The sequence below is a fragment of the Gavialis gangeticus genome, unplaced genomic scaffold (genome assembly GCF_001723915.1).
Source record: "Gavialis gangeticus isolate Ggan-Ray unplaced genomic scaffold, GavGan_comp1, whole genome shotgun sequence".
Classification (NCBI taxonomy): domain Eukaryota; kingdom Metazoa; phylum Chordata; order Crocodylia; family Gavialidae; genus Gavialis; species Gavialis gangeticus.
The window spans coordinates 97120133-97132831 of NW_017729022.1; the positions used below are offsets into that span (position 1 = coordinate 97120133).

The following is a 12699-nucleotide window of genomic DNA, read 5'->3' on the forward strand; positions in this document are numbered from 1 at the left end:
CACACACACACACACACACACACACACACACACACACACACTCCTGTGGGATGTTGCATCTGCCCTACCCTCTCAGTGTTCACGAGCTGCCTGGTATCTTGAGGTATGTAGAAAAAACTTTTATATCTCTGAATCGTTGAATCTTTCCAAATCTCTCCAAATTGATTCAGAGAGTTCGGATTCAATTCGGTGAGATTAAACGGTCTCCTGATGTGATTTGGATTCAGAGATTTGGCCACTGAATTGGGCTGAATCTCCGCCAAAACAAATCAGCGACCAAAACTTCATACTGCCCTTCACACATGCTCTTAAATGCTCAGTAGACTATTTTACCTCACATTAAAGTGTCATGTAAAAAACCAGTGGCATTACGCTAATGTGCAGTAAAATAGTCTAGTGCATATTAAGTATTACAGAAAAAACATGCAGATGTACCACTGTTCATTAACTCAGCCTAATGCATATTAATTTAGTACCTCACATTGGAGATACTAAATTTAATGCACATTAGAAAAGGAGCATAAATGCATGAATGCACACCTACTAGGAATTACCAAATGCTAAACAAAACATTTGGATTTTGAAGATGGGGATAGAAACCTGTCAATACACTCAAATAATCAATTAACACAAATATAAAATGTTCATGTTTTAAAAGGCCAGGTTGCAGATTTCCCTATCCAAACCTATCTCTGTGGGTTTTATGTCTGCATCATATTCAAAAGTGTAAGATGATTATCTAGCTCTGCCTGAGATGCTGTTAAGAGTTCAGTGTGAGATAGCAAGAACTGAAGAACTGAACTTGCAAAAGTCCACCAGCATTTGGGAAGCAAATCAAGGCAGAGCATCTTGTAGAATTGCTAACTATCTGAAATGAAACCAAAGCAAGGCTTTCATCTTAATCAGAAATTTGACTGAGCATAATCAATTTCTTTGATGAAGCATAACTAGCCTTACATGACTGCCACTGATCTGAATTGGTTAACAGCAGCTCTTTAAGTTTATAGAAAGATCTTTATAGAAAGATTATATATATATATAATTCTTACCCAATTAAATACTGAAAATGCATACACACACAAGCAAACCAAAATAAATAAATAAATATATAAATTTACAAAAATTAAATGCTCTGAGGGAACACTCTGTGCCCAGCAAGAAGAGGCCACAGGAAGCCACAATAAACATCCTTCTGTTCTCAGCCAACCCAGACATATAACTTCAGCTTCCAGGGCTACTGGCCTACTCAGTGCTTGGGCCTCCATAGCCCTGGTGGCCTCAAAATTAAAAAAAACCGAAACAAAACATTTGATAACATTGAGTCACCATTCCCACTCAGGCACTCCCAGTGCTCCAATTCAAGCACAGGCCTAGAATCTGTCGCTTTGCGTGGCATGCCGAAGCCCAAAAGGTCTCAGCACGCCATGCCATACCCTGCATCTTTCAGCCCCGGAGCCCTGGCACTGGTCAGATGGGCTCTGGAGCCCCACGGAGATTGCCGCGTCTCTGGGAGTATAAAAAGTTTCTCCTGACAACTGGGGCCCACACCAAGCCTTGGGCTCAAAACCATCTCATCAGTAATTTGGCACCCAAACCCCTCAGGGACAGGGGAAGTCAAGTACCTGCCCTTTTCTATCCACAGTGCCCAGAACAGCACCACACACACAAAATACACATGCACAGCAAATAAAAAAATAATTACAATTAAAAAAAAATAAAAATAAATTAAATCCCCTGAGGGAGCCCCCTGTACTCAGCAAGAAGTAGCTACAGGCAGCCACATAGAGCCCCCTTTTCCTGGCCACCCTGATGCTGTCTCAGACATACAATGCCAGCCTCCAGAGCTGCTGGCTTCCTCAGTTCTCAGGCTTCAATGCTCTCAGCTACCCCAGAATTAAAAAAGAAAAAAAGCTGGCCATACCATGCCACCCTTCCCACTCAAGACACTTCCAGTGCTCCAATGCAAGCATGGGTCTAGAATCTGGTATTTGGCATGGTATGTTGAACCACAAAGGGTTTTGCCATGCCATGGCAAGCCCTGCATCTTTCAGCCCTGAGGCCCCGGCACTGGTCGGATGGGCTCTGGAGCCCATTGGAGTTTGCTATGTCTCGGGGGAAAAAAAAATCTTCTCTTGCTGCCTGGGGCCCCACTTCCTAGCAGAGTGTAAGGAACCCACACCAAGCCTTAAACTCACAAGTAAAACATCATTACTTTGGCACTCAAACCCCTCAACCACAGAGGAAAGCCAGTACCTACCCCTTCCCACCCTTAGTGCCCATAACAACACCACACATACAAACATACACATGCACACCTCAACAATTTTGGGTGCCCCAAAATTAAAACATAAAAACCCCATTTTTGACGCAGCATGTCAGACAAATCTGAGTCACCCGTCCCACTCAGACACTCCCTGTGCTCTGATTCAAACACGGGCCCATATCTGTGCTGCTGCTATTTGCCCCTGGGCATGTCTCTGCTTACATGCTCTGGGGTACAGCAAAGAGAGCCATGAGGGCTAGGGAAGGCTGAGGCAGCACCTGTTCTGGCCCTAGCTGGCTTATCTGGAGTTCTGGGGGGCTCCTGAGGTAGCTGCAGTCCTGAGCAAGCTGGTCAGAGCCTGGCTATCAGCCATTGTCTGACTCTGGACAGACAGGCTTCTGTTTCCTGCGGTGCACACTGCTGCCACATTTACACCACTGTTTTTTTCAGTGGTGGGTTGTTGTTTTTTTTAAACCAGGATCTCCCAGCATCAAAATCCTCCCACTGTGCTGCAGATTAGCAGTGTGGTGAACCAATTCACATGTACTGTGTGTGGTTTGCAGCCCCTCAAACAGGTTTGAGGGGCTGCAAACTCCACACATGCGCTCATCAGGAAGTGCCCAAGGACATGGTTGGCTGATTTGATGGGTAGATCCCTGGGCCAGCTGCCATTTTCACAGGCTGAGCATGGCAGGCCCCTCCCCCATGCCTCTGATTTGCCAAGGGGTCCCAGCAGTCCTGCCCCTCCTCGCAGATTGTGAGATGGCCCAAAACCCTGGCTTAATTACCTAAAGCCCAGGAAGCCATTAATCCATGCTTAATAATACGTGGATTAATGACTTCCCTGGGCTTTACCAGGGTTATTAAGCCATGGTTTTGGGCCATCCCCAACCTGGACCATGGTTCTGGGTTGGCTATGGCAAGCAACTGGAAGGCTGCAAGTAACTGCACCTGGGTTTGCAGAACCCCAGCATAGATAGTTGCTGACAGTGGGTACATGCATACAATGTTGGGGCTCCACAGACCCTGGTGAAGCTGCTTGCATCCTTCCAGTGGCATGCCACAGTCAGCCTGGACCCAGGTTCAGCTGCTTCTGCCACCTCTCCATCATCCACCCTCTCATCCCCTCCCTCCCTCCATTCCAAGACTGCAGGGCTTCCCAGCCTTTTCTCTGCTTGCAGGTAAGTTGTTTTTTGGGGGTTTTCTTGTTGTTTTGTTTTGGGGGTTTTTTGCAGTGAGCCCACCATTTTTCACAGAGCCTGCTGTTTTTGGTGGAGTCCATGAAGCCTGCCCAAATTTGCAGTTTCTGTGAAAATCATACAATTGCATATTTGGTAGGTCCCTACATATATGACACCTTTGTATAATGTAGACATAACTTAGATCTCTTTTTGGATAAAACCCTTATTGTCCTTAGGCACCTTATCTCCAACAATAAAACACTTCTCTATCTCAGGAGGTTGATGCCAAGATAAGTTCATTACTATTTATAGAGAATTTACAAGCTGCAGTGATGGGCAGATAGAGGATGATAACCAAGTTTATAGCTAGCTGCTAATTGATTTTCCTTCAATCAACAGTTTTAATAGCAGAAGGCTTGAATACCCTAGGAATGTGTGCAAGTCTACAGATATAGGAACAAGATAAGCAAAACCATTCCCAAAGCATGGAAAGAAGAAAACTAAGGTATATATGGGATCTGAATGCCTAAGTGATTCAGTCTGAGTACAGCAGAACTACAAAAGCTTAGCAGGCTATATGTTGTAAGTAGGTGTTATAGGGTCTCGACTCCCTTCTGGCTGACATCTTCCACATGTCTGCCATCTGGCTAAGGAGGTGCTGATGTCCCCTCCCCAACCATCTTCTGCAGTCAAATGTTCTCACCTGCCACAACTTTGATATTCCTTCATTTGGGAGTTGGTTCTAAGAGGAAACTGCTCCAGTCTGATGGGAAAATCTTTGTGGGGCTCCACCTCCCCTACATTCCACCCCTACCACACCTTGGATGTTCTTTCTACTGGATGTTTTCCGAGAGCCAGATCCCTTTCTAGGCCGATATGAGTCTACCTCCCAGCAGCCTAGCCCCCATTAACTGACATTTACAAAAGAGGAGATTGTCCTCCCAAGTCAGTCTTGGGGATCAGTGCTTCATTGGGCACTTCGCCTCCTAAGGCTCAAAGTCAGTCCTGGGGATCAGTGCTTCATTGGACACTTTGCCCTACCTGCCCTTTTAACTTGGGGCCCCTTTTGCTGTCCCTACCCTCAGTTAAATAATTGACTTGAATTTAAAAGACAAAGGGGAAAAAAAGGGGAAAAAAAAAGAAACAGTTCCTTCAGGGCTGTAGAGCACCACCCTCCAATCATCCTGGGATCAAACCTCCGGATCCCTCTCGATACCTTTCCAGTAGCTGCTTAACAGCTGGTCTGTCCTGCTTCAGGAAAATGATCCTGAGATTCCAGGAGAGGTACTTCCTTCCACAGTGGCCCTCCAACCACCAATCCCTCTTGCCAAAAGCCGCTGAGCAGCAAATATCTGCAGACAGGTGCTGGCAAGATGGTTCCCCAGTATCTCTGTTTCCTGGATGCAGGAGTCTTTCCCAGGGTGCCCCACTTCAGAGCCAGAAATACCTCCCTGGGCCTTCTGGCAACCAATCCTAAGCAAGCATTAGCTCTGAAAACTCTGAAGTGCTGACACTAAGGATAATTGATCTTGCTGAGTGTAGCTCACTTTCACTTAGAAAGTTATATTTAGTTATAGCATTTGGAGAAGCAAAGAGAAGGAAGTTTTTATGGAGGTATTAACTGAAAATGTAATTAAAATCTCCCCCTTCTCAGGGGGATGGAAAAGGTTAGTTAAATATGTTGTGACCAGTATTATGAAACATTGAAATTGCTAAATATAAAATCTTTCCTGTGTTCAAAAGACTTCCCAATTTTATTTTCAGTTTAAATTATTCATTTCAAATTAAGGTCCATTTCAGTGCAAGGAAAAAAGCAGACATTCAGTTTGAAGGGAAAAAAAATCAAAAGGAGTGATCAAGGACTGTTTTTAGTGAGAAAAATAATGTGCCAGGAGGGAAATCACTCCTGTACAGTGAATTAAAAGTAAAATCTAATCTCCCACTTAAACCTTACTTGATTGGAATGAAGTGGTGCATAAACGTTGTGCTGCTTCTCTGCACACGTAGTTCAACCTGTAAATGAAGTTGAAAGATAAAACAGCAGAATGTGCTGGTCACAACCAAACCTTTTAAGATACTTCTATAAGAGCGCATCCTCTTTAGTCAAGCTTCTGCCTTAAAACAATATAGAGAAAAATTCCCAAAATGCTTTGTCTAATTCCCTTTTCCTTTATTAATTAACTATTAAGCATCCTTTTTTATCTATCACTTTATACTGAAGCCTGGTCTTAAGGGAATATATAAGTATGAGAGCATTATTCAGAACCCTTATGATAATACTATAAGAAATGGCACTGAATTGGAAGAATGTTAGTATGAATAGGACAGACATTACATCCAATACAAATAAATAGTATATGTGGAGAGAGATGAAGGGTTAGCGCAGACTGCTTCTAGAGTGATTAATTTATAATGCTGCAGCATTCGACAATTTACTTTGAAAAAGTGGAAAAAGTAACACCAAGTAATGGTGCAACTGAGGATCAATCCAAACTTGGGATATTACTTGAAAACGTTATCTTCTCCAGAGAAGAGCCCATTCCACCGTTGACAGATAATGCCAACACAGAACCCAATGGCATGTCCTTTAAAGTTCAATAAAATTAAAGGGATGGAACCTATTTTCAGAGACACAAGCATACATCATTAGGCACTATGGGCACATCTACATGAGACACTTTACTGCGCAACAGAGCTAATTACTGCCTAGTAAGTGTCACTGTCTACACGTGCTGACCCTTACTGCACAGCAATTTGCTCTAATCGCTAGTAAATTTACTACCTGTAGATACAAGTAGCAAATTTACTCATGAGTAATTACTGCACAGTACGACACATGTAAAAAGCCAACTGGGAGCAAGCTCCTGGACAGCTGGGTAGCAGGATGTGGGAGATTGCTCTCTGTCCCCAGGAGCTGCCTGTTGCCATGGCTGGCTCTGTCCCTGCCCAGGCTCCAGTGGCAATCTCCCCAGCCCATGATCTGTGATTCTGGAGAATTAGGAGCTCCCTACACAGAGAGAGTTCCCCACCCAGCCTGGAGCTGGCTGGGACTTGCCCCTGACCAGGACAGTTCTGGCCCAGCTCTGGGCTGAACAGGGAAGTCTGCACATGCAGCCTGGAGGTGGCTGGGCACTTTCCCATTTCGGGCAGTCCCCAGCAAACTCTAGGCTGCACATCCAGACTTCCCCATTCAGCCTGGAGCTGGCTGGGTGCTGTCCTGGTCAGGAGCAGGTCCCAGCCCTGTGCCCTGATCGGGTAGTAGAAACATCTGCAAGGGAGGTGCAGGTCCCAACCCCCTGTACCATCTGCCAGTGGAGCAGCTAGTAGCAAGTCCCTGATTGGGTGTGAAATCCCCATGCAGCCAAGGGCTCACAGCTAGCTGCCCCACTGGTGGATTGGGGCAAAGGCCTGGGCCCTGCCTCCCCTCTGCAGCTTTTTCTAAGCTCCCCACCCCCAATTGGGGAACTAGAGGCAGGAGCTCCCTGCTGCCAGGGCAGGGTGACATGATTATCTCCACCTGGGCTCCAGTGGCGGAGCCCGCCTCAACAGCCAGCAGCTCCCAGGGCCAGGGAGCAAGCTCCCAGCCCCTGCTAAGAGAAAGCTGTCTCTTGGCCTTGTACTCCCTGCCAACCTCTGGGCTAGCGCTGAGGGGGAATGTAGAGATCCCTTTGGCTGGTGCAGGAGGGTGTTGCAGAGTTGGAGGGGGCAGGAGCAAGACTGCTGCCAGGAGCAGCAAATCTCCTGTATTCCCACCTGTGTAGACACCTGCCTGGGGTGGGTTTACTGTACAGTAAATTACTCTAGAGTAAATCCACCCTGCAGCATTTGCACATGTAGACATGCCCTGTGTCAAGATATTTGGACACATGAAACATATTCAAGTGATGGCTTCAACTTATTTAACAGGATGCATACCATTGTGCATCTAAGAATTACCCTTAAGAGTGGAACAAAGTCTAAGCTTTGAGTAAGTTATTATATAGATTTAATAGATTTTAGACATTAGGGTTGGAAGGGACCTCGGAAGATCATCGAGTCCAGCCCCCCACCCGAAGGGCAGGAAGTCAGCTGGGGTCATAGGATCCCAGAAAGATGAGCAAATTGGATGCTTTTGAAGGTGTTCAATGCAGGTGCTTGAACCACTGCCGAGGGCAGGCTACTCCAGACCTGTAAAGAAATTCTTCCTTATGTCCAGCCTGAAACGGTCTTGCAGGAGTTTATAACCATTCAACCTCATCATCCCTTGGGGCGCTCTGGTGAACAAATATTCCCCCAGATCCTGGTGGTCACCCCTGATAAACTTATAGGTGGCCATCAGATCACCCCTGAGCCTATGCTTTTCCAGGCTAAAGAGCCCAATGGCTCTCAGTCTGTTGTCGTAAGGTCTGTTTTCCTGACCTCTCATCATGGACTCTCTCAAGCTTCTCCACATCCTTTCTGAATTATGGAGCCTAAAACTGGAGGCAGTACTCCAGCTGCGGCCTCACCAAGGCCGAGTACAAGGGGAGAATGATGCCCTGGAATTTACTTGAGAAGCATCTATGGATGCAAGCCAGAGTTTTGGTCACTTTACTAGCCGCAGCATCCCATTGCAGGCTCATGTTCATCTTGTGGTCAATGATGACCCCCAAGTCTCTTTCTTCCGTAGTGCTAGCCAGTGTAGCACTGCTGAGCCTATAAGGATGCTGCAGGTTTTTCTTCCCAAGGTGGAGAACCTTGCATTTTTCGGTGTTAAACACCATCAGGTTCTCGTCCGCCCATTTGCTGAGCCTGTCCAGGTCAGCCTGGATCACCCGCCTGTCTTCTGGTGTGGATGCTTTGCCCCAAAGTTTGGTGTCATCGGCAAACTTGGCCAGTCCACTCCTGACTCCAATGTCCACATCATTAATGAAGATGTTGAACAATATGGGTCCAAGGACAGAGCCTTGGGGGACCCCACTGGTCACAGGACACCATGATGAGTGACTGCCATCAATTACTAGCCTCTGGGTCTGATCACGGAGCCAATTTCCCAGCCAGTGGATCGTGGTGGACCCAAGGCCACAACTGGCCAGTTTCACCAAGAGGTGATCATGGGATACCAGATCAAAGGCTTTTTTGGAGTCAAGATATATGACCTCAATCTCTTCTCCCTTGTCCAGGTGATAGGTCACCTGGTCGTAAAAGGAAATGAGATTGGTCAAGCAAGACCCACCTGCAACAAACCCCTGCTGGCTATCCTCAGGATGTTAGCATCGGCCAGTCCATTAAGGATGGCCTCTTTAATAAACTTTTCTAAGACCTTCCCCGAGATAGAGGTCAGGCTGATATAGTTTGCAGGATCTACTTTCCTCCCTTTCTTGAAGATAGGCACCACATTGGCCTTCTTCTAGTCTTCGGGCACTACACCAGAGCGCCAGGAGTCCTCAAAGATCTGTGCCAGGGGCTGGGCTATGATGCTCGCCAGCTCCTTGAGTACCCTGGGGTGTAGATTGTCAGGGCCAGCTGACTTGAAGGTATATATTTTGAATCACATTAACTTATTGTCCAATCACAAAATAAAACACAAATATGAAGTCTGCCATTCTTGACTGTACAAAATCCATTACTATTCTGAAGCAATTAAGAAAATCTGCTTATTTAATTACCAATTTAGCAGTTCATGTATGACGTGAAATCATGCAAGAAGAGACTGTAGGTGGTTTCTTATCCTTTATTTCAATTTGAACCTTGGAAAAAGTTCACCTTATCCAAGATTCTTTAAACACTGTTTTAGCCCATTACCTAAAGAAACTTTACAATAAAAACCTTGGGCAATGTCTATGATATAAGATACCTGCTGAAATTCTCCACCTCAGCTCAAGTCCAATAGCCATGCAAAATATATCATCATCTTACTATGGGAAAAGATAGAAGAATGTCTGAATGTATCATAATCTTCGAAATACTTATCCTCACAGCAACCCTGTTTTATTTTACTGGCATTTAGTAAAATACATTAGGTCTTTGGAGCAGGGGTCACAAGCCCTGTTTCCCAATCCCAGGTAAGTACTAGTTATATTCCTATTCCCTTTCCCAATAAATGCACAATTTTTTCAAAAGTAGAAGTTTCAAACAAGAGGGTGGGAGGGAATAAATAACCTATGGCCTGGTGGTTAGGGAGATAGGGGCGTAAACCCTCTCCTCAGGGAAATGAGGGAATACAACTGATATGGCTTGCCTGGCCTTCATTCTGTGGCAGTCTTATTCCAGGATCTAAAGCAGCGGTGTCAAACTCCTGTCTCCCTGGGCTGGATTAGGACCATGAGGCTCATCAAAAGCTGGATCTAGACCACGAGGAGCTCCTCCTCACATACTCCTGAACTGTAGGGATTAATATACCTTCCACTTGCCTCTCATATGCATCCCCAGTGGGGCTCGGTATGCTGGAATTTGGTGGCAAGCACCACCCCCTGCTTGCTGTGCCCCCAAATTCCTGACCCCTACATGCCCTATCTTTGACACCATTGCTCTAAAGCCCCTGAGCTCTATAACTATTTGTTGTCATGGCAGTATTTTCCATATTGCATTTACTCTCCTGCATTCTAAGAAACTACTATAGCTCTATGGCTATTGTATATATACCTCCATGATTACCATCACCATCTCCTCCTCTTTCTCCTATCCATTTTAAAAAGTAGTCCTCGCCTTCATTTTTAATGGATGTGGCTTAGCCACTTACCTCCAAAAGCAGGTTGAGGGCCATGAATCTTAAAAGCATGGAAACACATTCATCAGTCCAGAGTTTGGTGCCTAAGACCCACCTCCCCACAGAAAGAAAAACTGTACTATGTGAGACACTTTTAACTGCTTGAGACAGCTCCTCACTGAGGTACTAATTGTTCTCATACATTATAGAGGGAGCTGGGGCCTTTAACACAGGTGTAGGGATTCCATTAAAGAGGCCAGGAGAGCTGAAGGTTAGGTATAAGAATACTCACCATCGTGATGCTGAAGTCTCTGTAAATTTGCCTATGGTCACACAGGGAGTCTGCAGCAGGTTAGGGATTTAAACGCAGGCCATCTAAAGTCCAGATCCTGCAGACTTATGCCTATGCCTGTGCACAGTCTCAGTGACTCTAAGCATGTCCCTTCTGTATTTGAAAGCTCAGTGCTGAAATCAGACACTCAAACAGACACAAACTTTCTTAAAATTACTCCTACAAATTCTCTGAGAACCCCCGCCATTCCATCCTTGTAGATGCCCCATACAAAATGCTCATATTAAGGTATCCTTATAAAAGAACGTAACAATTTTTGGCATATATAAGAATTTATGTTTCATTGCTGTCTAACCATTTGACAAAAGAAAAAACCAACTTGTTCTCTCTGCAAGAGGGAGAATGTTGTTTTGGTGTTATGTGTATGTACACGTAAGGAATTAAAGTAATTAATTAAACATTTTTGAAAGATCTAAAATGACAAAAGCATGGGAATACCTTCAGCAGTCCAGAGTTTGGTGCCTAAGCACTCCCTCCCCCCTCCCCCCAAAAAAACTGTACTATGCCAGAAACTTGACTACTTGAGACAGCTCCTCACTCAAGTGTGTTAGATGCTGCGAATCCTCACTGAAGTACTAATGTTAATTAAATTGTTAATTTTGCCACCTCAGATCACGATAGAAAGAGAATGAAGTTCAGTATAGTGGCCCTGCTTTAAACTATCTAACCATTTCTTGAAACATGAGCATATAGGGTCATGACTCAGCAAGGTAATAAAGCATGTGGAAAGTTCAGTTAATGCATTATCTTATTTTACTGAATCAGTCATCATGATAAAACTACTGCAGTTTTACCATTTATGAGTTAGAGACACGTTATCAAGGTCAGTTGTTTATTACAAAACGTAGCCGGCTTTCTTGTGCCTCTTGGCAAAGTCCTCTGCAGAACCATATGCAGGTGATTTCTAAAAAAGGGAATGCTTCAATAATAAACTCTGAATAAGTGCCATCAACAAACCATTTATAATAAATCCTATACCAGCACCAAGCTGATAAGGAAATCATAGCTTTAAACTATGTAAATTTTTAACACAAAAAGTCAATAACAATAATAGAGTGCCCTTATATGTCAATAACATATAAGGAGTGGCCTTTTGGCTGAAAAATATAAAATGAGATGACCAAGCCACCAATGGCAGACTCCCAAATTTCCACAACTATAATTTTTATATGTAACTTCTATATAGAAAAGTTATATGAACAGTAATTATCAGTCTTACAGGATCTTTCATTACACCCACACTCTTCCTGTATTCAAGTTAACAGGGGGTTTTTTTAGCATGACAAAGGGTTGAATTTGAACCACAGATAAATGATAGGAAATAGATCTGCACTTTGTTTCCATTTATACATTCATTGAGGTATGTATTTATTATCAAGACATTTTCAAAGGCAAAAAAGAGAAATCTATTTATAAATCAACCTTAAATTAATATACTAAAAAGAGCCAGAATCATGCCAGCATATATACAAACACATGCATAACAAGTTTTCCCCACTATTTACATTCATGTAATCAAAGTCATATATGAAAGATCTGTTCGTCTGGCGGTTATACTTCTTCATTAAAAACAACTGTACTATACAGTTTTTCTCAAGGCAGTGTTCCAACAGTTCCTATTAATAACACGTTTAGCCCTGGATTCAGTAAAGCACTTGAACACTCGCCTGAAATCAATACATCTACTCCTATGTTTAAAATTAAGAATATGCTTAAGGGCTTTTGTTAGAGCGGAGCCAGCAGGTGAAAAGTATTAACTCCCAATGGTATTCTGTAGAAACCAAGACTAATTCGTATCTTGGATGGGGACACAAAACAATGAAATAGGCACACTCTATATAAAGCATTATTTTTCAAACTCATAGGTTCAATGTAAGTGTATAAAACATAAGTTGTGCCTTCACCTCTCTGATATGCATGAATGCTACATAAGATTCCAGTGAGTTCAGGTGTGGACATCAAAAACACCTACATTATAGGTCTGTGCAACGCTTCGGTTGCTGATTCAATTCAGAGGAGATTTGGCCCAATTTGGTGGCTGAATCGCCAAATCTGAATCGAATCAGGACACCCATTACTCTCTCCAAATCAAATCAGAAGCGTCTGATTCAATTCGGAAAGATTTGATGATCCGGCCATAGACACAGCCGTATATGTTTTTGCTACATACCTCAAAGTACCAGGCACGGCTCACAAATGCTGAGATGGTGGGGCAGATGGAGGAAAGATTCCCCAC

At 44.1% G+C, this 12699-nt stretch overlaps 1 long non-coding RNA gene across 1 annotated transcript; it reads left to right on the forward strand.

Moving 5' to 3' along the window:
• The first annotated feature begins 9770 nt into the window (after window positions 1-9770).
• Window positions 9771-12422, forward strand: LOC109296299. Its single transcript, XR_002096950.1, has 2 exons — window positions 9771-10294; window positions 11007-12422. It is a non-coding gene; the product is annotated as an uncharacterized LOC109296299 (long non-coding RNA).
• Window positions 12423-12699: the final 277 nt, after the last annotated feature.